Below are 23,964 nucleotides of genomic sequence, written 5' to 3'. Positions count from 1 at the left end.
AACAGCTATATCAGTAACAACCTCCATCATTACGGAACACTCATCCCTTCCAAACCTGGTTTTGTTTATGCAGTGTAGACACAGCAGTACAAAACTCAAACTATATTACACCACTGACCTACTAGGGGAACACACAGAGCTCTTACAGGTAGCCCAGATGTGGTCATTTCCTAAGAATGCTTGATTTTACAGATGTAATCACATTCATTTTTTAATATAGGAAGTTATGGAATGAGAATAGGAAAAAAAAAAAACCCAAAACGACTCCTCAAACCTTGCCCAAAAAGCACCTCATTGTGTGCCAACCAATTGACATGTGCAGGACTCATCTTCTAATTTCCTTCTTTTTTACTTTCCATCCTACCTGACTCTGAGTCCAGGAAGTAATTTTATTTCTGCATTCAGTCAGGCTATGTTCTTCCTCACCCTCCTTCTCTTCCTCAGCATGGCCAAGCACAAGGTCAAGGCGAAGCACAGGAAAGGCTGATGATGCACCACCAAAAGCAGCTAGAAATAGCTCAGTCCCTCCTTCCACAGCAGGCTTGTGCTCATTTGACACAGCTGAATTTCCAAGCTTTCACCAGCCACGTGCAATAAAAGGTTTTAAAGCCTTTATGAGCTCTTAAAAAATTAGCCAGAGCTGCAACAAACAACTGATCCCCTCTACCAAACTTGCGCTCCTCACTCCAGCACATGAAGGTTTGATACCAACCCAACAAACTAGTTGTTACTCTGACTTTAGTATGGGAAAATGCAGTGTACTTCCTCAGAAGCAGCTGAATTACTTTAACTGAAATAGCCACAATAAGCCCCAAGACAAACACCCAGCAGAGAATAGTTACCATTTGTTAAAGATGTAAGTGAAAACAGGAGGTTTTTAGGAGGAAGTGTCAGGCAATTTTAAATACAGTGTTAAAAGTTCTGGCTATCATATTTGAAATTTATTCTTTCTCCTCTCCCAAAGGCAGGAAAGGGCCAGGTCCTGCCAATGCAGTGACTCCAATGCTTAGTGACATGTCACTGGGGACCAGTTTGAAATGAAGATCTGGAAATCTGCCCCCTCACAGAGGTACCTAAATAAAAATACGTACCAATGATTTCTCACATTTGACCTGTTAAGAGGTCAGCTAGGAATAATAATAGCAGTTTCCAAACAGGTATCCATGAATAGTAACTACACATCTGGCCCTGTAAATATGTGTGTTGTGCATATATGTACACATTTATGTGTACTACATACATCCAGAACTGGAATTGGTTTATTGGACATGCAGTAAATACAAAAATCTGAAAAATCTGTTTTTTTGTGAGGCTTGCTGGCAGCTGGGGCATGCGGGATTAATTAGTTGTAACAAACAATAGGCTGGCTGGGAGCTGGGATGAAGAAAGAGGAGAAACCGGAATGTGTGATCTGCCCTTTGGCTGAGCAGCTGGTACTGATCAGCCCTAGCTTTGAATCAAAGTTGAAATCAAACATAGCAGTCTGAAGGACACAGCACATAACAGATGATGCAGACTCAATTTATTTAAGCTAATTACTGAAGGCGGTGAGAATATAGATATTTTCAGTCTCTGAAATATTAGTGTAGAAAGAAATCCTACTGATGCCAGTGACATTACAATGTTGTTTTTTTTTAAAAAAAATGTATTATTAAAATCAGTATTTACAAATACTCGATTCAGGTAACAGTTAAAAATATCAATCTGCCTCCTTGCCCTTTAAATGACTCGTAAATGAAGTGGTAGTAAGTCATCCTTGAAGGTAAACAGTTGGATTGACAGGTTTCTATACATACTTCCATCTTCTAATTCCATCCTTGTTTGTTTAGGCCTCTATCCAAAGCCCATTCAAATCAGTGGAAAGAGTCTTATTAACATCAATGTTTTTCTTTTATGAGGCCTTTAATAGAATTTAATAAATGCAGTCTCAGCTACCATCTGTGGGGCAGATCCCTACAGATGGTTTGGGGGTCCGTCTGCACACAGGCAAAACACAGGCAAAAAACTGAGGAGTTTACAAGACTGAGGTCCCCACGAACAGTGCTCAGTGTTGCACATTGGTCTGGGTAGTGACTGAACAGTCCCACTGACAATCCTATTGTGCCCAAATCTACCACAATTAAATCTGTAATTATTTTGATTTGATTTACGAAAGTTATACGTGTTAGAATAGTTCTTGTTCTGGCCATACCTCAATTCTAACTGCCTTTAGAAAACAAAGGAGTAGTGTAATCTTTATTTGTATGACAGTGATTAGAAAGGGTTTTAGTGCACATTTCTTCTGTATTTCACAGGTCTTCCAGTGTCTGATCTCTGCGCAATCCAATGTATGTGTGTATGTAGTAATCATGATTTCCTTTGTCTTGTCTTATCTGTTGCTTTCCCCAGATTTGGTGCAAGTTCACAGATGCATCACTGTTTACTTGCCCCGTATTTGTTTATTTTGGGGTAATGTTGCCACCTGTTCAACAATATAATTCTTAAGGGGTTTGTTTTCTTGGTTTGTTGTTGTTTTTTGTTTTGTTTTGTTTTTTTTTTTTAATTTATGTAGTGCATAGGAATCTCTTGAGTGGGTTAGGATCTCACCGGACCACATGTCTGAGGAGGAGTCAGTAAGGGAAGGCAAAAAGAGGATAAAAGGACCAATGCATGCAACCACAAAACTTATCTTGCAGAAAGAATTTGTATTTATAAAAATAGACCAATATTACGTTCATTGAGGCGTTTATCAAGATATGAGATGTAGAGGAATTATAGAGGAACGAAGGCAGGTTAATTAACATTGATAATATACAGCTGTGGGCTGGCTTGAGGGGCGGTGGGTTGGCTGATGTGGATAATGTGCAGCTGTGGCTGGTTCCTGCTAAGTAGTTAAATAGCTCTAAGGGGTATGGAAGAGGAGCATCAGATGAAACGAGGAGTGGAGGAAGAGAGACCTAGGAGAAACAGAGGGAGAAGAGAGAGCTCCCTGGATGTAGGAGAGATAAAGTGAGGCCCTGGGAGAAGAAGGGGGCCTGTGTGAGGAGAGGCTGCCTGGAAGAGGCACACGGAGAAGAGAGAAGCCAGATGCAGCAGAGGCAAGAAGCAAGGTGGACTGGCCTGAAGAGGATGAAGGAACAGCACAGGCAGTAGAGGAACCTTAGAAACCTTGTGGGGGATGGGTGGCTGTGCTGGGGCAATGTGGGAACTACTTATTGATGTTACCCTGGTATGGGATGGTAAAAGCCTTGCTGCAGCCAGCTAGTTTTGACAGTGCTGTGACAACAAGATAATGGAGGTTTAGAGAGAGATATGCCAGATTTCCAGCTAGAACGGAAGGAAACATGGAAAGAAGAGGTAGCATTGCTTGCTGGAATAGGGGGTTTGGATGGGGTTAGCTAGAGGAAAGGTGAAAAGGGGGAAGCCTGAAAACACAGGCAGGCTGAGGGTGTACCTGGAGAGTCAGGAGGAAGCCTAGGAACAAAAAGAGTCATCAAAGTTTTCCAAAGACGCTTGAAGTCCAGCACGTTGAAGGTGGGGTAATGCCTCAGAGCTCTGGCTAGGAAGAAGTCATTAGAAACATTGGTGAGGTGCCTCCGAGTGGAACATGGGGGGCCGAAAGCCAGCCGGGGCGGGCAGCTGGCGTGGGTCTGGCAGGAGCAGAGCCAGCAGCGGCTTTCTGCAGCGTGTCAGGGAGCTTAGGGGAAAGGTGTGAAGGGAAAGCGGGCAGGAGCTGGAAATAAAGAAGAGATTCTGGGGGGAAAGGAAATTGGCTTTTGGGTTAGAACGGAATCAGAGGGTAAAATGAAGGCTGGGGATGACTGCATACATAGGCTGGTCTCTAGTGAAGGCTAGTCAGTGATAAATGACTTTTATAGGAACTAAGAAGAAATAAGCACAGAATTGCCTAAACACTGAGTGTTTACCAGTGCTGTTTTCTAGCCCACTGGTATCCTTTCTCTCAAACTTTGTAGCTGGCTTCCATTCCTGTGAAAGTGAAGCACTCCTGTGACCTAGAATGCAGATTTTAATTTTAAAGCTTTTGCTCAGACTTCTTATACTGATAATTCTTAAGAATGAACTTGTTGGCCCTAGGTGCATAACCCATGAATTTTAATATAACCTGTATCCCCTCCTAATTGCCAGATGTGACAAGCAAAGATGAAAACGTGTGGCATTTAATGAGCTTGCTTTCATCTACATGCTTCTATTTTCTCATCAGCACTTCTACAAATGTGCAGAATAATGAAATATAATGTAGCCATTCCACTTAGAATGTCATAACAAAAGAGGACAAAAGATGACTGAGAATTAATAATGAGCAATGCTCTTAAAATTGGCCAGATCTTTTTGATTAGCATCTTTCCTTACCCATGTCTTCAATGAATAATGTAACATGAGGAAAAAAAAAAAATAAGCAGAATAAACAGATTTGATTATGCTTGAGAAGTTTTCTACAATAATTCTCCTAGCAGCCTTCTGTGAATTCAAACTAATTTTTAAGGTGAGAAAAATATCCCTTTGAAAAAGGGACAGTTTCACTGAATAGATTTTAATAGTATGAACCTGAGTCTAGACTTGTTCCTGAAATGCCAGCATATTACAAGTCACTCATTATCTGAATTCATTCTTGGTTTTTAATGTTATTCTCTTTTCAGTGAGCTGGCTAGACAGGTCATTCAAATGGTTCACAATCAAATTTCACTTATTTCTTTTGGTTTTGGTGTGAAGACTTGTCAGCTATGTGAACTTAGCATCTGTCAAAAAGTTGAAGTAGTGGAAATGGAAGGTATGGTGTAGAAGAAGTAATTTCTTGAGTTTTCAATATCTGAGCCTTTTCTTCCTGGGATTTTTGAGGCTTGCCCAATTCATTGTCTGTGTAAAAACCAGATTACCTAAAGATTTGTTGCCTGGGTACAGAGCTGAGGTTTGATTGCCATATTGGTGCATGGTGGTTGCCTGTGCTTGTATCCTTATTATGCAGAGGATGCATTACATCTGGCCTTCTTGTCAGGCTTATGGTGAGGTTGTGTCTTGTGGTACTGTTGTCTGTTTGTTTTATTTTTATAAAGCAAGGCTTTTTGAAGTGAACATATAAATACGTGCCTTTGTTTAGGTGTTTGGGTACCCAAGGAAAATGGGAACAAGCAAGTTCTGATGTAGTCACAATTATTTGCCTTTCAAAATCCAGTGATCACACGTGCAAAACACTCTGTAGCCTTTACTCAGCTCAAACATTCACTGAGAGAAAACAGAGGTGTTGGGGATAATCGCTCATATTAGGAGCAGGCAATCACCTTTAATCTTTCTGTCCCTGGGAGCTACCTTAACAGGCAGTTTGGTTCTATTTAATTCAACAGGCCATGAATCAAAGACAGCATTCAAGTTTCCTTCAATTTGGCATGGGTTTTCATTCAGGGATGGTCATGTCTGTTGTATCTGTGCAGTTACATCTCCAATGTAGAAGTTACTTCTCAGTCACCTACCTGAACATGCTATCCATGCCCAGGCAAGAATAAATAATGGATGATGGAATAAGAACATTTAGAGGGCACTGTGGCCAGCCCCAAGATGGGTCTCCAACATTGCTTCTGCCTGATTATTTTCCTGATGGGGACTTCTCTTCCTTGATGGCAGATGATGCTGATCAGTGGGCATACCTACCTCTTTCAGGGGCTAGCCTTGCTCCTCTGGAAGCCTTCTAGTTGACTTCAAAAGGTGTTTGGTTGGGGTTTTGCATATTTGATGAAGTAAGGAAAAACACCTATGTTAAGCTGTTAGTAAAATACACTGCAATTGTAATTCATTGCTTCTGATGAAAACACATTTTTAATTTCTTTGTAGCACAGCAAAAGGAACATTTAGGATTCCATTCCTCTGAGGTTTTATCATCTCAGTGTCAGAAGAACAGGGTACTCTGGGTGTCTGCTGTGTGCTGGAAGGGATGGAGCACTATTGGAGAAGAGCAAGGCGTTTTATTCTTTGCACAGTCATCAGGCAGTGTTAAATCAACTTGACAGGTGTAAAAGGGAAACAGTTTCTCTTTTCTACTCATAGCTAAAAATGGCAACAAAAAAGGTGAGAAAAACAAGAGGGGGAACGAAGACATGCCAGATGGTGACTCTGAGAGTCAGAGTGCCTATGAAGACATCAGAGGAAGTACGTGGGGGCCATTTAAAGCATCCTTAGAGTACTTGGGTTTAGCTGTTACTCTCTAGCCCTTTTTGAATTTTACAAAATTACAAAAGATAGTCTGGTGAGTCTGCTGATACTTATCTAAGTCCTCTTTTGGACATAAAATACTTCCTTTCTGGTGGGTAACATACTGGCATTGGCAAGCAAAGATTTGTACCATGTTATATGTTAAATGGAGATGAGGCTTTAATTCCCTATTTCCACAGTGATCTACAGTTTTTCTAAACTAAACAAGGTTTTAAAGTGACTTTCTGATTCTGGAGAGGTGTTTAAAGGAGCTGCTTTATAAATGGGAATTGGGCCCTATACACTGTAAAGTATATTTTACAACAATGTCTTGTAAAATACGTAAGATACTAATACTATGTCAAAGCTGGAGAAACATTTTTTACTCTTGGATTAGAAAGAGTGAATGATTTCCTATTCTGACACATGAGCAAACCCCAAACCACCCCAAACCTGCATGGTTTGTGCAGGGCTGCATCACAGTGCGTCCACTGGGATTTGATATTGCAGAAAAAAAAAGCTGGCAAGCTTCAGCAGGCCATGGTGACTTCCAGAAACCATTGCTCATGGGTGGAGTTGCATATCTAATTTAGTAGTGAATGCACCCAGATAGGAGATTAATGTTCTGTTTACTTGTGGTTATTTACATATGGGAATCTTGTAGAAGTACAGTAATAGTAAATAATACGGTTCTACTCCTGCTTTCACACAAACATTAGCAGGTTGTTGTATTCAAAAAAGTGCTGCTGTATCCAAATGTTGTTGTATACGTAAGCTGAATGTAGTTCATGTAGTGGCAGTTTACATGTCTTTTTACTTCCTTCTACTGCACAGTGAATCTACTCTGTAGTTTCTAGCTACCAACACGGGAAATACTTTCAAAGTGAATAGTGAACCTGATTAACTGGGTTTGTGTGCTCGCTCTCTGTTTCTTAATTATTTACAGATCTATTTTGTGGTTTATCTTTTTTTCTTTTTTGTTTTAATGAATTGCCTGACAGATTTATGTAACTGTCAGCCTTGGCTTGCTTGTGAATTATGTGAGGTATGTACCTGGCAATAGTGCTGTTCTCCTATGATCAACATGATTCCCAAGGACCAAGTTCAACTAACAACACAACTTAGATCTTCATGAGGTGAATATTATAGGATTATGTGCCTTTTTATAGTTTTAAACTTCTAGAAACACAGATATTTTTGGAAGAGGTATGGTCTTGTGCTCAACAACAGATTGCAATCTGAAAGAAGTTCCTTTCCTTAAAAATACAGCCACAGATAGTGATCATTTTGGTGGTGGTGATGGAAACTGTGGTTGATATTTCTCTATTTCATTCATTGAGAGCTAATACAAATACCCAAGTAATCATCAGGGAAGGATTTCTCATCCCCTAGTCTTTATGTTGGAGAATCACGCTCATCCTTGCTCTCCAGCCCCATTCAGCTCCTCCTGAGCTTTAAAACAAAAGGAGCATCTCCTGTAGTGTGGGCTGACAACACCTGTGTGCCTCACTAGCTTGATGTTCAGCAACTTTCCCTGCGAGACGTATGGTCACAACAGACATACGAGTGCTTCAGCCATCTGGGCAATCATTTGAAGTCAGATAAATTGGAGCAGCCTGTTCCATTGCCTTGTCTGGTGGCCATGTTTCTCCCAGAACTTGCTGCGCTGGACATATTTGCAGTGTATTGATCCATCCAGGAGATGTGGACAGACAAATGCTCAGTTTTGAATCCTAGTACACAGCAGATAGCATACCCAGTAGTGTTTCTTTCTAGATGATGAAAATCTATGTACAGCACTCACCTGGTCTATAATGGGGTTCAGTTGGCTTAAGTACCAGAGTCCTGTATTCAGATTATTCTTCTTTTGGACCTCAATGTTAGCCATTGTCTGGATGAACTAATCTCCTAAATTGGATTTGCTTTCTTCAATTACAGATTATAGGATTATTTCTTCCTCACATTCCCATGTATCACAAATCCACTAGTTTTCTTGTCATTTCCCTTCTTTTTGGCTCTACAGGATTGATCCTCCTAGCTGGGACCTAAAAGGGAACCCCAAATGTCCCTGCTTGACTTTCAGACTTGGCCTATGGAGGGGCTCAGGAGGTCTGCTATCTGTTGTCCCCAGATTTGCCTTTTACCTGTTTCCTTATATGAGCTTTAGAAAGCAAAACAGTCGGCCATTTCAAGAGGAATTATGTTTGAGAGCACAGAGTGAGGCCAAGTATCTCCTTCCTCTAACACATTGAAGATTTACAGTAAACCGCCTGGGTGCATTAGTCATTGTGGTGTACTGGGGGACAGTGTTGTTTGCGATGGGAGCAGCTGACAACCATCTTTCTCATTCCTTTCCAGAAATCAGAGTATTTTCATGTTCTCATCTTCAGAGATACAGTGGTTTATGGTGACAGGTTTATGACTCCTCTCTACTTTCAAGTCCTCCTAAAACATCTGTCAAATGGAGGGAAAAGTTGAAAGTATCTTAGAAGAGCTGATCTCAAACCTGGGTGTAAGCACTCCCTACCACCACTGTTGCAACCACCCTTTATGTCAGAATTGGCTTTAACGCACTCTTCTTTTCCCCAATATAACCTTCAATAGTGTAATAAGTTTGCCCCATATACGTGACCGAGGGTGTCTGAACACAGAGCTGGATTTCAACCATCCCAGAGATTTTTTTTTTCACTGATTTAGAATAAACTTCAGTTTCAGCCAAACAGCCTTTCATGTGTGACTGCATAAAAGTAGGACTTAAAACTTCAGCCTTTGACAACATGATTTTTCTCTTTTTTTCCCCCTCTAATAGCTTATGTACTGAGAATTTACAGAAAACACTTCAGAAACTGTTAGAATTATATTTGTCATCACAAGCTCGATGGCAAGTACCCTACCCCAAAGGATAGACCCAGTTTTATCCCATAGAGTATTTAAAGTACACTTTCTTTACACACTTTAAATTCCAATCAAAAATTCCATTGAGAGCTCTGCCAAAAGTATGTCTGGATTATAGATGTCCTGTACACATGGCTGGGGGAAGACTGGAATTTCCCATAGTAAATCTAGACTCTGATCTGCTCAAGGATGCAGATGACCCAACAGCATGAGGATGTGCCCCAGTCTTCAGTGGATGTCACTGGAGCAGGAGGCTTCCCCTAAGGTGAGGCAACAGCTCTTATGCTGCTGGTGAACAGTGCTGAGGGGAGGAGTAGCCAGGGTCCATTGCACGCTGAGCTAAGACAAAGAGAAAAATATTTTACATCTATTTTGCAGATATTTCTGACCTCATGCTCCTCTGGATGTTTTTGGATCCCAGCAAAGGACTGGAGTGCAAAACTTTTGCAGGCCCCTCAGATGAGTGTCTTGCATCTGGTCCAGTTCCTTTACATCAGGTATTTCATTAGGTACATATAATGACGTAAAGAGCCCCCAAAATATCTTGTTTCCATCTTGTAGTGGAACAGGTGGTTGGGAGATCATATACAGAGTCAGAGGGCTATGAGCTTTCTTCCAAAGACCTTTGAAAAGGCTGACAACGTGAGCCCAGGAGGAATGAGGGTTGAGGTATCCGGCTACTGAAATCACAAGGTATAGCATCTGTTGTCTGCCTGAATGACTGAATTCTTTATTTTAAAAAGAAAATGTGAGGGGTAATACACTCCTGATCCATTTTTTCTGCAAAGCTACTGCTTGTTGCTCAGGATCTGAAAACACTTCTTAAAAAAAAAAAAAGTGATGCCTGTTTGCAAGCAGTAGTTCAAACCCACAATGAATGAATAGCAAAGTTCTCAGCCAGCAGCTGAAAGCAGTCAGTGCTATTTTAAACTACTGAATGGAAAGGGCTGGGGTGGAGTGGGGGAACAATGTCTTATAGGTCTGCTTTCTAAATAACCCAAATCATGATGAAGGGTATTAGTAGCACGTGGAATACAAAATAATTGCAGACGTGTCTTGTTTGATACTGCTAATATGCAAACAGCAATTATGTACCTGGGGTTTTTTGATGCTTGAATGCTAGTCAAGTGGCAGTCATACATGTAGAGCCCCTACACTCTTACAAGATGAATAGAATGAGAAAATTTCCAAAATATGACAAAAAATGCTAGTATGGAGTTATGCAGCTAAACTGCCACAGGGGTCTTTGAAAAAGTGGAGAGAAAACAGCACAGAACTATTCCTTTGCAAAACTCTTCTATATTTCTATTCATTAATCCTGAATCAGACGATTTTCCTCCTGATTAGAAACTTGAGAAATGGGGTGGGGGTTATGCTCGGGGAAGCTTGCCTCAAAGCTTTCTCTGTTCCATGGCTTTTCAAGTGCAGAATACCTATGCTTAATAAATACTACCAGTTCCTGTGGGTGGGAAGGAGCTTCTCCTTCTTGGGTTCTTCAAGGAAGCAGCTGAGTTAATGGTAAGTCCCAAATCATGGCCTTTGCTTTTCACGTTACACCGTTCATATTTTGCAGTGAGGACAGGGACTCTCTCGGTGACAACATGGGCTATTGCTAGCATGATGCTTTTATCGTGCGAAAGGATGTCAAACCTCGCTGGGCAAGTGCTATATATTAGGGTTTATCTGAATGCTTTCCTGAGCAGTCCTCATTGGGTCCACAGGCTGGTAAATGCATTGCCTTTGGTTTGGATCTTTGGGCTTTTAGCCTGGAGCCAGCAGACATGCCTGCATGCGATTTTAAACTCACTAATAACTCACATTTCATATAATTGAAGCTTCTGACACACTTAGCTTTCAATCAGTGAAGCCGCCTATGTGCTAAACATTTAGCCTGTGACTATGAGCCTTTGCTGGACCAGGGCTGAATTGTTAAACAAAGCAGAAAAGATGTTTACACAGAATGAATTTGGGGAATCTTTTGTGGGCTGTGTAAAGCTGCAAGATCGTAGGAAGCTGGAACAGGGAGGAAGGACCTCTGAACACTCAGTCATTTGAGTTGGAGAGGTGCCCACCCTTTGAGATATTTGTGTGAACCTTGCTTGAACTGTTTCAGCTCCTTTGCTTTGTAGCATGGAGCTGGAGCTTCATAACAGCTGAACCTCCAGTTCCCCCCTCCGATCAGCTCAGAAATATCAAGAGCCCTATCTTTTTCATGGTATTTTTAGCAATTCTCTTTCTGCAGGCAGGAAGCTGAGAAGCTTGTGAAAATGCTGTATGCTCGATATTTAAAAGATATTAACTGAGATGTTAAAGCCACGGAACCCTGGTGCTTGCCTGGGCTGGAGGTTTTTTTTTTAGTTCCCTAAATTGGCTCTTCCATAACTAGTTTGAAGGCAGGTAGAGAAGGGGAAGTAAAACGGGTGGATTATGGTATGTGCAAAGTGCTGTCTTCACGATGTGAATGTGAAAGCTAAAAAGTCACCTGGAAGCTGAAATCCTTTAGGAAGGTGAGCAAAAGCTCGTGGGAAGCACAGCTGGTAAAATGTGCCAAAGGGAGAGCCCAACTGCAGGGTGCATGTGGTGTTTTCTGAGCTCTTAAAAATCATGCCTTTTTTCAGAAATTACTTTAGGGAATAATGAATTGCCTTTGCAAGCTGGGCTCTATCCTTAGAATTCTTCATCGATGGTGCATTTTCCAGTGGGATTCCCTGCGTCCCAGCAATTCCACTCCTCTGCTCTTTACACTTTCCCCTTTTCTTTTTGTTCTTTTTTTTTTTTAATGAGGGTAGTCACATTTCAATCGAGGCCTGGATCTGATTTTCTGAAAACTTAGGGATTTATTTGTTTCTTGGGGTTTTGCTTCCTCTTTCTTCAAACTGAAATACTCTGCTTGCAGGGTGCTTCTCAAGGGTGCAACAGCTTGGACATAGGGTGCCTTAAAGGAAAGAAGAAAGCTCTGTTATATGAGTTCCTAAATCTTTTGCTTTTCAGGACTTCTGGGTGTATCCAAAGAACCTCTGGTTATTTTCTATGTGCACTCGGCCAGTTTTTTATCCCTTTGCTGAAATTGTTTTCCACTGTTTGGGACTTTAAATATATTAGTCACTTCTGCCTTTTTGGTACTTAGAGCTGTGCTTGAATTAGCCAGGCAATTTAAAAAGTCCATCCAAAAGAATAATTAAGTGGCAAGCAAACAATCCAACTAATTTTTTTTTTTTTATTTTCCTGTGTGATAGAAAATACAAACTGATTCCTTTTTCAGGGTTGGGACGGTGCACGAAATTTGATTTCAGGTTATCTGTAACACACAACTTTCTACTGAAATCATTGTCTGAGCAATAGATAGCTCCAGGCACTACGGTGACTTTGTTTTTATTCATTCCTCTTACTAGTTCATATGAAATAATAACAACAGATGTGATGTTAGGAAAAAAAAAGTATAAATGTCTAAAGTCACTGCTAGAGCAGACACACCAGGTCTCCATAAACTGAGACTTACACTTTATAAAAGGTTTTAAAACCAAGTTGGATTGCTTTTAGGTATTTCCTGTCTCGGGCTGTCTATATAGGTCGAGTATTTAGCCCAGATGTGCAACCTGGAGGAGGAGGGTTAGACAGGGACTGAGACCAGGCTGTGCCGGGTGAGGACTCGCAGATAAGCTCTAAGGCTGGAGCAGCCGCCCCCACGCCATGGGTGGTGCTGCCTCGGCGTGGGCAGCACTGCTACCCCTGCCAGAGGAGCACCGTTAACTGCAAGGGGTGAAAGCACGGCGGGGTGCTGGGGTATGATGGTTGGCTCGGCCATCTCTGCTGAAGTGGTCAGCCCATCTTTGAGGGTCGTCTTGCATGGAGGTGTGTTTGCAGCTCTGTTTGCCCACGTGCAGAGGAAGCAAATTTTAATGTCATTTCTAATTAGCAGCATATTCTTTTGGAAGATTTAAAACTGACACAGATTAGTTTTTCACAAACCAGCAGGGGAGGAATGATTCTCGGAAAGATGATCCTTTATTATTCACCTAGGTCTCTGCAGATGCAGACTACTTCTATTCTACGTTCTGTTGGTAAATGTGCATTTTTAGTTTTAATCATGAAAAAATGAAAGATGACATTTCAACTCACAACTAAGATGACTAATGACTGTCTGCTGCCTAAAGGCATAGCACATACTACATCATGCTGGCTCCCATCAAGAGCTAAGTCAGAAAGCTAAACTGGTAGAAAACAGCCTACTATGAAATCCAAAACTGAACAGCAAAGTGATTCTGTCTTCATCCCTGATTTACTTGTGTTAGGCTTTGGACTGCTTCATCAAAGGAAGCTGATCCATCTGTTTCAGTATCATTTTCAGCATGTTTTCCACCTTATGGAAAAGTAAAAGAAATATAGTTTGGTCTGTGCTAGAGCTTAACTTGATTAAAGGTTGAATAACATTAAGTAGTACTGACCAAGAAGTGATGATTTCAATCTTTCTCAAGTGTAAATTTAGTACTTGGGAGTGGAGGTAACTATAGTAGTGGCAATAAAATTTAATGGCTCGTCCCTGCTAATGAGACCTCCTTTACAATCTCTCAGGTTTCTCCTGCTCTATGTGTGTGGGCTTCACGGGTGTGCTTAGGAGAGTGAGAAGGTGAAAACTGCGTGATATCATAGTAGTGCCATCTATTTTAGTGAAATGAGGTGTTTTTGGAGAACTGCTGAAGCTGCTCATGTGTATTTCACCACTAGGTCTACTATAGCCCCAGCTGTGTAATTCTGATCCTCATGACTGAGCATATACAGCACCTTTCCTATGTCCTCCAACTTGGATACTTCCCTTGTGCTCCTGGGATCCCTGTTTTGCTACAAAAAGGTGGCTCTGCTGCAAAATCCTTAAAGCTGGCAGAATTCTTGGTAGATGTATATTTCCAGGGCCCAAAGTTAGGGACATTTTCCAGGTTATTAACGTTTAAGGAATTTAATGACTATGCTGTTACTCTATACAACTGCATAGTGAACGCGTTATACCTAACTATGGATATATTTTTGTATAAAGTTGCTACTACAGTTTTCATAGAGGGGGAGGAAAAATGATTGCACCGTAAGCCAATGTTATACTCATACAACTGTTTTTATACAGTTGTACTATTTTTGGTAAAATACACTCAAATTGAATTGCTAAAGTGATTAAACTTTAGCACTTTTAAGGTGTCTTAAGTGAGCCAGGTTTGTATCTTAAGATAGCAGCTCTTTTCCATCTTGATTTTGTACTTGTTAATGTTATTCCGAGTTTCAGTGTTTATTTTTAATGGCTACAATCACTGTTCCTATTGTAGAATCTTTGTTCTTGCGGTATACCTCAGTGATTTGATATTTTAAGCTATTTCTGGCATGAAGACATTGGACAGATATCCATATTTAATGGTAGTTTCAGTCCTATAGCCAGCCATTGTGTGCGAGCAGTCTGTCTCATTTTATTTCTCCATTGTTTGGCTAACTCTATTTATTTGACTCTGGAAAAAAAAAAAAAAGATATTTTTTGATGGCTGTACTCGGTTTTGTGGCTTTAGCTGGAATTGCAGGAAGTCTTCATCCTGTGCTTCAGAAAAACTTCAGAGGAGACATTTTAAAATTAATAGCACAAAACTCAGCATTAGTCAAAGCTCATAATAAAGTTAAGAATTGATACAATATTTCTCAGGCTGCATTTTTTTGACCATTAAAGGCGATAATACATCTTTTTCAGAACTAAGTACACATATTCCTTTGTAGAGAATATGGAAGACTTGTCAGATTTGGATGCTAATAATACCTTGTATCATGAGCATCTTGAAACCTTTCCCGGGGCTATGCCTAGAATAATACTTAATGCCTCTATATGCTGATGGTCCTCACTGAATGCAAGTTGTCCTTACATTGTCTCATTTGTTAATGAGATGCCATGACCCGGTTTGCAGTACGATTCCCACCCTCATCCTTTCCTATGTCAGGTCAGCAAGGTGTTCCCATGGGCAGCGAGGCAGAAACTTGGGATGCCTGCCTGCACCTCCCTTTCCTCTGCCTTTCTCTTCTCGTGAAGAGATGTGGGGAAAGGTGAAGCCAGTTTAAGACATGCAAGAGCTACAGACAGTGTTTCCATACCTACCCACCTCTCCACCTGGAGGATGCTGCTGCCTGCAGGCATGTATGGGTATGGTTGCTTCTGCCCCCTGAGCAGAAGGACCAGAAGCAGCAAGAAACAGGGCCAGGAGGAAAAATGGGGAATGCTTTTTGTGCCCAAGCATGCTGACTGTGTGCATGTGGGATTGGGCTCTCGCATCGTCCATGTCATAAATCACATCATCTCCTAGGCAGGCTGTACGATGGCAGCAGTAGGCAGCTCAGGGGATGTAAAGGGTATCTGGAGCTTAGATGAGCCTCCCGGGTCTGAAAGCTTGGCTGCAAAATTCCCAGAGAACAGGATTTCCAGAAAGTCCTGCTTCCAGCTGTGCCGGGAATAATAGAAGCTGTTCCTGCTAAATGCACTCTTTTGCATCTAGAACCAGCCACAACCTGTATGTGTGAGGGTGAAAAAATGTGAAAAATAACAGAAGAAAAATACAAAGGACTTTCTGAATCTCAGAAATGTTTAGTTTCAGGTCAGACCTGACCTAAAGGATCAAGATAACTCTTAATTTATTCTGTATTTACCTTTAACTGCTGAATTTTCTCTCAACCTTGGAAGCAGAAGAGACACTTTTACCCTTGCACACAGTCTGTACCCTGCAACTTTCCAAGTAACTGTTGTGCCCAGTCATGCCAGCTGTTGCATGGTGGCATAAAGAAGGCATGGAAGCATGTGGTGTCTGTGCACCGTGGAAAGGCTCTGTGTGTCCCTGGTATCAGATACAGTGAGGACACAACTTTGGTGGCCCTGAAAATGTCCCAGGGCTTTCACTCTTGCCTGCTGCCTCTGACTCTAAGGGATGTCCTTGTGCCACCACTCCTTTCCAAAAGAGCTGGTTCAGTTTTTGAAGCGTGGGTAGCACGGGACACGTGAAAGATGGACGCAGCAAATCTTCTGGTGAGAGTCTTAGCAGGGAAAGGAGCGTGTTTACCTGGAAGACAAAGCAAGCAAGCTAGGAATTAAAAATCACCTCCCTCCCACAGGCTACAAGGTTGTCAAAACACAGCTCCTTGGTCCAGAGGCAGCCACTGGAGAAGGTGGTTGCAAAGAAAAGGCATATCTGATCATCAAAAGCAGCTCTGAGGTATCACTTGGGAAACACTAGTGTGAGCCTCCTTAGGCTTCCCCCTCACCCAGAGCCTATGAAAATGTTCCTCCTGAGGCTTCGGGTCAGACCTCTAACAGAGCTGGGCTTTTTGGCTTTTAACCAAGTGTTTGTGGTTTTGTGGGTTTGGGTTTTTTTTCCAATCTTCAACAGCAACCGTAAGGATGTGTATGTTGCAGCAGTGTGATAAATATTGCCCTTTCCTTCTGAGAGAAGTTCCCAACATCTTAAACCCCCATGCAGTATTTGTTGCTTGTCCTAGAAAAATATACAGCTTTGATTAGAGAACAATTAATGTTGTCTTAGGATATAAAATTTTGGCATCTATTTAATCCTTTATTTGATCTTTGATCTGGGACTATAATTCAGTATTTTAACTTCTGTATAGGGGATTTGTTTGTAAGTGCACATTTCTTGGTTTGTTCTTTTCGTGCCCTGGGAATGAATTTATAGGAAAAAGCAAATAAAAGGAAACTGTGTGTGTGCCTGAAGAACCTTCATCTTCCTGTACTGCTTTAATTAATCTGGGGTGCATGGGGGCTGGTGGCCTGAATCCAGGCCGGAAAAGAAACTAGTATGTATTGCCACCAATACTTTGGATGTGAACAAAGTCAGAAAATTGCTCAGACTGAAATCTATGGACCTGTTTCCAGGGAAAAGCTGGGCTATACCAAGTATAGAGTGTGACTCATGAACATCTGTGGAAATTTCACACTTTCACAAACACATCGTCAAAACAGCAAAATTTAGCTAGACCATGTTCCCCCCACAAATCCTAAGACTGTAAATATAAAAATTATTGAGAAAACAGAGAACCTTGTTCTGTTTAATTCAGCCTCCTCAAAGGCTGTCCATCACAGAAAAGCAAGGAATTTCTAGCAAGTAACAGGTCAGCAGAAATGTGATTTTCCTGTTATTTTGCCTTTCAGGTTCATTGCAGTATTAAAATACTTTGCATACCTGTGACCTAAGTATCACTTGAAACACAAGAATTAGACTGCCAGAGTTTCCATTAAAAGTGTCTGCTGTTGGAAGATGAATTATCAACTACAATTTCATAGGAAAAAAAAAAAAGTTAGCTGTTAGGGTAAAATTTATTATATTAACCTCATTAAGAATTTTTGTCCAAGGTCATAAAGATAGAAGAATAGTATGAATAGTAGAAGTGTTAAAGTCTTAATCCCCCAAAATATATGCTTAATTGTATGCTTAACTTACCTATATCAGTAGCTTCACAGATTTGCATCTTCTTCATTAATTATATGTTTAAGTGTTTTGCTTAAACAAGGCCTAATTTCTGCATCTACCTTGGGGGATGAACCAGGAAAAAAAAAAAAAAAAAGGGGGAATCTAAATCTAAAGCTAAGTCTGTCTTATTACATGGCATTTTGCCGTGAGATACCTAACGGTACTTTGCCGGCAAGCTATGTGTTGAGTCCCCAGAGAACAAGGTCTCCAGAGAAGGGATGAGTCTATAGCTAAGTCTGATAGGCAAATGGGTTTACAGAAAGAAAAAAACCTGGTATTAATTACAGTGATAGGTTGTTAACAGAAAGAAAAAAACCTGGTATTAATTACAGTGATAGGTTGTTACTAGAAATAGCACCCTGGACCACGTCAGGCTGGCACCATACCTGCTTCCCTTCCAACACTGACAGATCATCTCTGTTGCTGTAAATGCCTGCTGACCACTGTCATCCCCCAACTTGGGCAAACTCTGGCCACACTAAGGCCAAGGCGTGCAACGTGGTTGTGACCCTCTAAACTGATCAGCATAATTTAAAAAAAAACAACAAACTTCAGCGTCTATTGTTGCTGCTGAATGCAGTGATAACTTGGGATGCTCTGCAATACTGAAAATTGTACTGGCAGTGTATGTTTTGATGGAAAATGCACAACTTCGAGAAATCAGTTGAACTGGAAGGGTGATGAGGTCTTCATTTATATCATAATGATGTTCTTTGTTGACTTTGGTGGTAAAAGCTCGAGCGCCAAATGCAAAGCTACAGATACCAGCAGCAACGAAAAATACTGGCACTAAAAACATTTTTTTGGATAGAGAAAATTCTGTGTTAGCACACCGTCAGCACTGCCTTGACCTCCTCTTGTCTTCTTTGAACTTCTGCATCTCTATAGTGCAACATCCTTTCTCTCCAAACAAATGTTCTGAAGTGCAAGGGGATTCTTAGGTGTTTAAAAATGATGAACTCCTGGAGCTAAAACACATTTAGAATCATGGAAAATAAATAGTGTACATTCTACCTCCAAATGTCAAGGAGACTGTCAGACTGCACAAGGCTGATATTTCTCCATTGCTCGATCTGATTATCACTCTGCATGAGGAGTTAGACAAGCACAGGCTTGCAGGAATTGAAAAGGATTATAAGCGTGGCTCTTAAAAATACAAGTGAGGAGGAAACAAGATGCTTCATTTTCTCTTTCCATTTGAAAAACTGAACATAGTCCTAAATTGATGGAAAACATTATTTCAATAAAACGGTCATTTATCTACTGTGCCTCTGAAAGAGCAGTACAGAATAATTTCCAAATGCATCCTTATTTGATACGTGAGATAAAAAATACTATCTGTGCTTATCTGACAATCTTGATTTCGACCAGAAGAAAATAAAATAAATTAATGATTTAGGCAATAAAGATGAACAGAAGTGTTTTCCTTGCCTTGCTCATGCATATGTCTTCTACTTATGGAATCAGTGTGTTTCTAAGCATGCCTGCTAATACAGTTTTACCATAAAGAACAGCTAATGTTGCAGCAGAGCAGCTGTAATTATACTGCAGGTATAAAGAAGCTGGCTTTGCAGAAGGTGGGGGGTTTGACCAGCTTTTGGTGGAAGATACGCTGTCAGGAGGGCACAGCCATCATGAGGCTGGAACTGCAGACCTGGCTAACACCCCTGCACCGAGCCGTGCTGAGATTGCAAGCTGAGTTGATGCTGTCTTGAGCAGGGAGCTCAGTGGCTCCTTCAGGTAATGCTCTCAGTACAGGCAAGCCCTAAATTATAACTGGTAAATTCAGATTTCAAGAGATGAGGTTGTGACTGAAGTAATTCTCAAGTGTTTCCTCCTCTTTACTTCAAGGGATAGGCGACTGCTAATGTTGTCGAAGTATCAGACATGCCTCGCTGCCCGTAGCTGGGATACAATCACCTGTCTGGCTAGCAGAAGCATAATTGAAAATAATGGACACTGAGATACAGCCATTTAACACAGCTAATAGGAAAGCTTTTTGAAATACAAACCTCACAAGAACACTCTTCAAGGTACAAATGTTATTAAGACTGAATCCAAACCCCATCCCTTTTTAGGTCTTGGAATTAATTCATTTGATCCAGACATCTTATTAGTGGCTTGTTTCTCAAGTGAATACCTATTCATGCTTGCAAATCACACACAAAATCACGGTTGGATATGGGCCAGGAAGACAGAAATGTCCATAACAGCCTCTTCCCTGCATCTGCAAGCTTAATGCTTGCTTTTCGATTGCTCTAAAACATAAATACTCTAGCTGCATTTTGTTATGTACGTAGTATGTGGATTTAAATGTCTTTGAAAGTCAAAGTTGAATTTCCTTTCTTTTATAATGATTACTTTTTCAACCAGTTAAATTACCAATTTGCTAGGTCGTTTCCAGTTGAATCTATAAGGTATGAACTGCTCTGATTATTCATGCTACCCAGTTTTTGTAGCTCCTGCAAGGGTTTTTAAAACTAGCATGGAGAATACAATGTCATTAAGACAGTCTTACTGATTGTGTGGCAATTTTCATTGCTGTATGGAAGATTTCTTAAAGTTAAATAAAATACATTAAAACGATATTTTAAAAAGTACAGTCTTCATGAATGCCAAAAATCCGTTTCTTTTCCTGTATGTTTTTCAAAAATAGGTTTTTCTGGTTATTTCTAGTAGCTTTAGGAAGTAGGAGGGACACACCAACAAAATAACTTACCTAAAGTTCTAATTCACAGTATGACTCAGGATTTGTTTTTTTCAGTAGCGAAATGGCAACTTTAGGTGGATTGTGTTGTATTATAATGAGTAACTTGGAGTTAATCAGATGAAGCCATACTGACAAATTTGTCCACACCATCTCTGTACATGACAGTTTGATGTTTTAGTCTAATATGCTCATCTTTTCATCCCCTTATTGATGCTGGAATTCATATGCATGTGGAAAAAAAAAAATATTCCTAAAGTGTTAATAGTCAAATGTTATGGTTATAAATAGAAGACAATTTTTTTTAAAAGCAAAATCAAAGGTCTTCTCTTCTGGAAAACAGCACAAATGCCATACATCAAAGCTACTGCAAACAATAGGCATGGTGACTCCAAGAATATCATCCCCGTGCAGAGCTGCACAGATGGAAACATCTTAAAGGTCAATGGTCTTTTATGGAGAATCCTGCTGCTCTGTTCCCAGTTTGGGATGGTCACTGGAGAAAGAGGCACCAACAGTGAAAGGAACGTTTTTCATTAATTTTCAGACAAGTATTGGAGCAAAATACTTGATTTTTCTTTCCAAGTTAAAAGAAAAAAAACCAACCCTTTACGTGTTTTGGTGAGTTAGTGAAGTCACAGCTTAAAGTCTAGTTCAGTTCCAGAGAAAGCAAGTTACGGAGTCTCCTACTAATTTATATAAATAACAGTAAAATAAATTCCTGGATACTGTTGAATTGATCATAAAGATCCCAATGATTTCACTTGAAATACTGTAAGGCTTGAGCACATTGAGAAAGGACAGCATATGGTTAACAACGTATTGCACCGTGTTCACCAAAGGTATCTATACCGCACCTCATAGATAGCTCCCGCCAGCCTAATCTTGCTTTAATTGAAAACTCCTGTTAAACTGAGCATTTCATAATATCGGCCTGTTAATCTGATGCATTCACAGACAATACAAATAATTAATCCTTTGAAAATAAAGAGCAGTCAGGCATATTTAACTGAGATCCATATGAACTTTTTTGAGTCTATTATTAGCCTTCAGTTTCTCTAGAAACAGAGATAATGCACACAATTTTGTCAGCCCGTAAATACCTGTCTTGCAGTCTGAAAAACCCTCCCTGAACCCACAGGCAACCCAAGAATATTGCAGTTTTATAGTCAATTAGTAACATTGCAGTCTGAATAAAACCAAACCCGCTTCTCGTACATGCACTGGCAGCTGTATGTCACTCCAGGTAACTTCAGCCAGGTCTGCCAGGCAGCTGCCTGGCTCAGAATGAGTGAATTTCCTACAGGGTTCATGAAAATAGGGCTTTCTACGGAAGAGAGCAATGGTGAGGAGCGGGAAGGGGCTGCTGGTGGCGTGGCTGTGTGTCCCATGCGCAGCGATGCGCCGGCTGCTCCAGGGCAGCTCCGTAAGCCCTCGCTCCCGTCTGGTAGCCGAGAATGGGCTGAGAAATGCAACCTGGAAGAGACCGAGCTTCCGTGGAACCCTTCCTGATGGAGCTGGCTCTTCCATTCGTGGGAAATTTTCTGGGTTTTTATTAACTCTTAGCAGTACCCATAGGTTGCCCCTTAGCCTTGTAGGTGTAGTATGAACAAATTAAATGATATTTTATGAACTGTAAAAGCAGCTTGCTTTTACTTGCAGCTCAGACCTGGCCAGGGTACTTCTGGGTAGCTTTTGCACGCCTGGGAACGGTGAGACTATTCACAGAGTAAAATATACCGAAGTGCAAATGCTTCTGCAGGATTACACCATGAGATTGATTTCCAAACCTGTCATAAGGACTGAACTTGTTAAGGAAAGGCAGGCAGTTCCCAGCTGGTGTAATTTACTCCTGGTAGAGATCTGACAGAGCCTGAGATTTCTTCCAGTTGGAGTATGATGAAAGATGAAACACTCTATAAGGAAATGCAATTAAAACAATCAGCCAATGAAACAAAAATCCTCTGAGCTATTCCTTCCTCTGGCTTTCCTTATACATCCTGTCTCTTCTCTGTTTCGGATAATTAGATTGAAAGCTCTTTGAAATGAGGACCTGTCTATATTTTGTCTCTTGTGTAAGACTCAGATCACTGTTGGTACTTTAGAAAATACATTAATATTTAACATTTATCTTCACTGCCTCTGATGGAGACATTTGGCCCTGGATTTGTATGAGAACTTTCCTAGGGATGAACAAAGAAATACTAGTGTGAATTGACAGCACGTAACATTTTTCCTGAGGGATTTTAGGTTGTTATGAGCTAAGGAGGAGCATAGGAGGTCTCATACATTTTGCCAGTTTGTGCAAAAGTACACCTGAAAGTTAGACACCGCCAGGATGAAATAAATTCTCAGGTACATACCCTCATGACACTTTGGTGAGTGATTAAAAATATATATGTAAAGTGGGATACAGGTACAGGGCATGGGAGTGAGCTCCGGCGATTCTCCAGCAACCATGGCACAGGGGAGATGGCAGCCCCAGCTGTGAGGCAGGTGGTGAGGAGGGATGGTCTGGGGTCTGGAGGGGTGGCCTGGGGGCTGGAAATGTGGCCTGAGCTCCACGCCTGGTGCTCGGCTCCTGTCTCTGTTACAGCCCTGTCGTGCGAGGTACAGCAAACCTCCCACACCTGACTGCAGAAAAAATCTGTCCTCTGTCCAAACCCAGAACTGATATGGCCACAGCAGTGCAAAACCCAGTCTGACCTAACAAGTACCTGATCTAAATAGTAAGTCTGCCACTGCTTTCCCTCAGCCCCATGTAGACTTTCCAATTCCAGCTGGTGCTGACTTCAGGGTCTCTGAATTGTGCTCTGGGGTACAGCTGAGCATCTCTCTGAGCTTTTGCTCGCCTCCTCTGAGCCACTGACTGAGGGTCTTCGCCTCCTCACCACACTGTTTTGAGGGTAAATATGCTAAGCCTCGTGAGAGACTTAAATCCCGTGGTGGCTGGGGTTGTTGTACAGGGGAACATTTTTCTGATAATCATGAAGTAGACTCTTTCCAACATCTTCTCTTCCAAAGCCAGAGCTCCAGGCTCTAGGCTGCTGCCTTGCTGGCTAGCTGCTGAAGTCATGGCATCTGCTGGGCTTTCTTCAAGGCTTTGCACAATTTGGAGCTTACAGAGTTGGCCCCTTGTTTCCAAATTGCCCTCTTTGTGCTTAGTCATTACCTCTGCGGAGCTCAGCTGTCTGGCCTCCCAGACCTCTGTAACAGATGCTATTGTGCAACCGGAGGGACTGGGATTGAAGTTTCCAGAACAGACTTTAATTAGAAACATAACTTCATACAGTAGCTTGGAATGAGGACGGGGAGGGGGAGGCGGGGATAATCAAAACAAGAGATGAAAAAGAAAATGCCAAAAAGAGAGAAAAATAAAAGGCCATTTTACGGGATTTTTGGACTGAAAAGCACTTGACGGGAAATACTGTGCATATCTGTGAGAAACTGAAGCCTACAGCAAGCAACGATAACTACCTGGGACCCTCAGAAAGCCAGATCCTCAGCTAGTGTGAGCCAGCACTGCTTTGGTGGTTTGATGAGAGCTGCCATTTCTCATCGCTTTCAGCGGTGCTGGGCTCGTTTGTGCCAGCTGAGGACCCCAGCCAGCTTGGCACGACTGAAATCCAGAAACTTTCAATACTCGTTTGGTTTCTGTTGTGGATTTTGTTGTTTTGTTTTGGGTTT

General features: G+C 41.3%; 1 protein-coding gene across 1 annotated transcript in view; it reads left to right on the top strand.

The window, feature by feature from the left end:
- CPXM2 (carboxypeptidase X, M14 family member 2) overlaps nt 1–23,964 on the top strand; it is a 79,256-nt gene that overhangs the window by 2,634 nt on the left and 52,658 nt on the right. The window lies entirely within an intron of this gene.

The sequence above is a fragment of the Falco cherrug genome, chromosome 9 (genome assembly GCF_023634085.1).
Source record: "Falco cherrug isolate bFalChe1 chromosome 9, bFalChe1.pri, whole genome shotgun sequence".
Taxonomy (NCBI): domain Eukaryota; kingdom Metazoa; phylum Chordata; class Aves; order Falconiformes; family Falconidae; genus Falco; species Falco cherrug.
The sequence above is the reverse complement of the archived record's forward strand: the minus strand, read 5'-3'. Positions and strand labels throughout refer to the sequence as shown.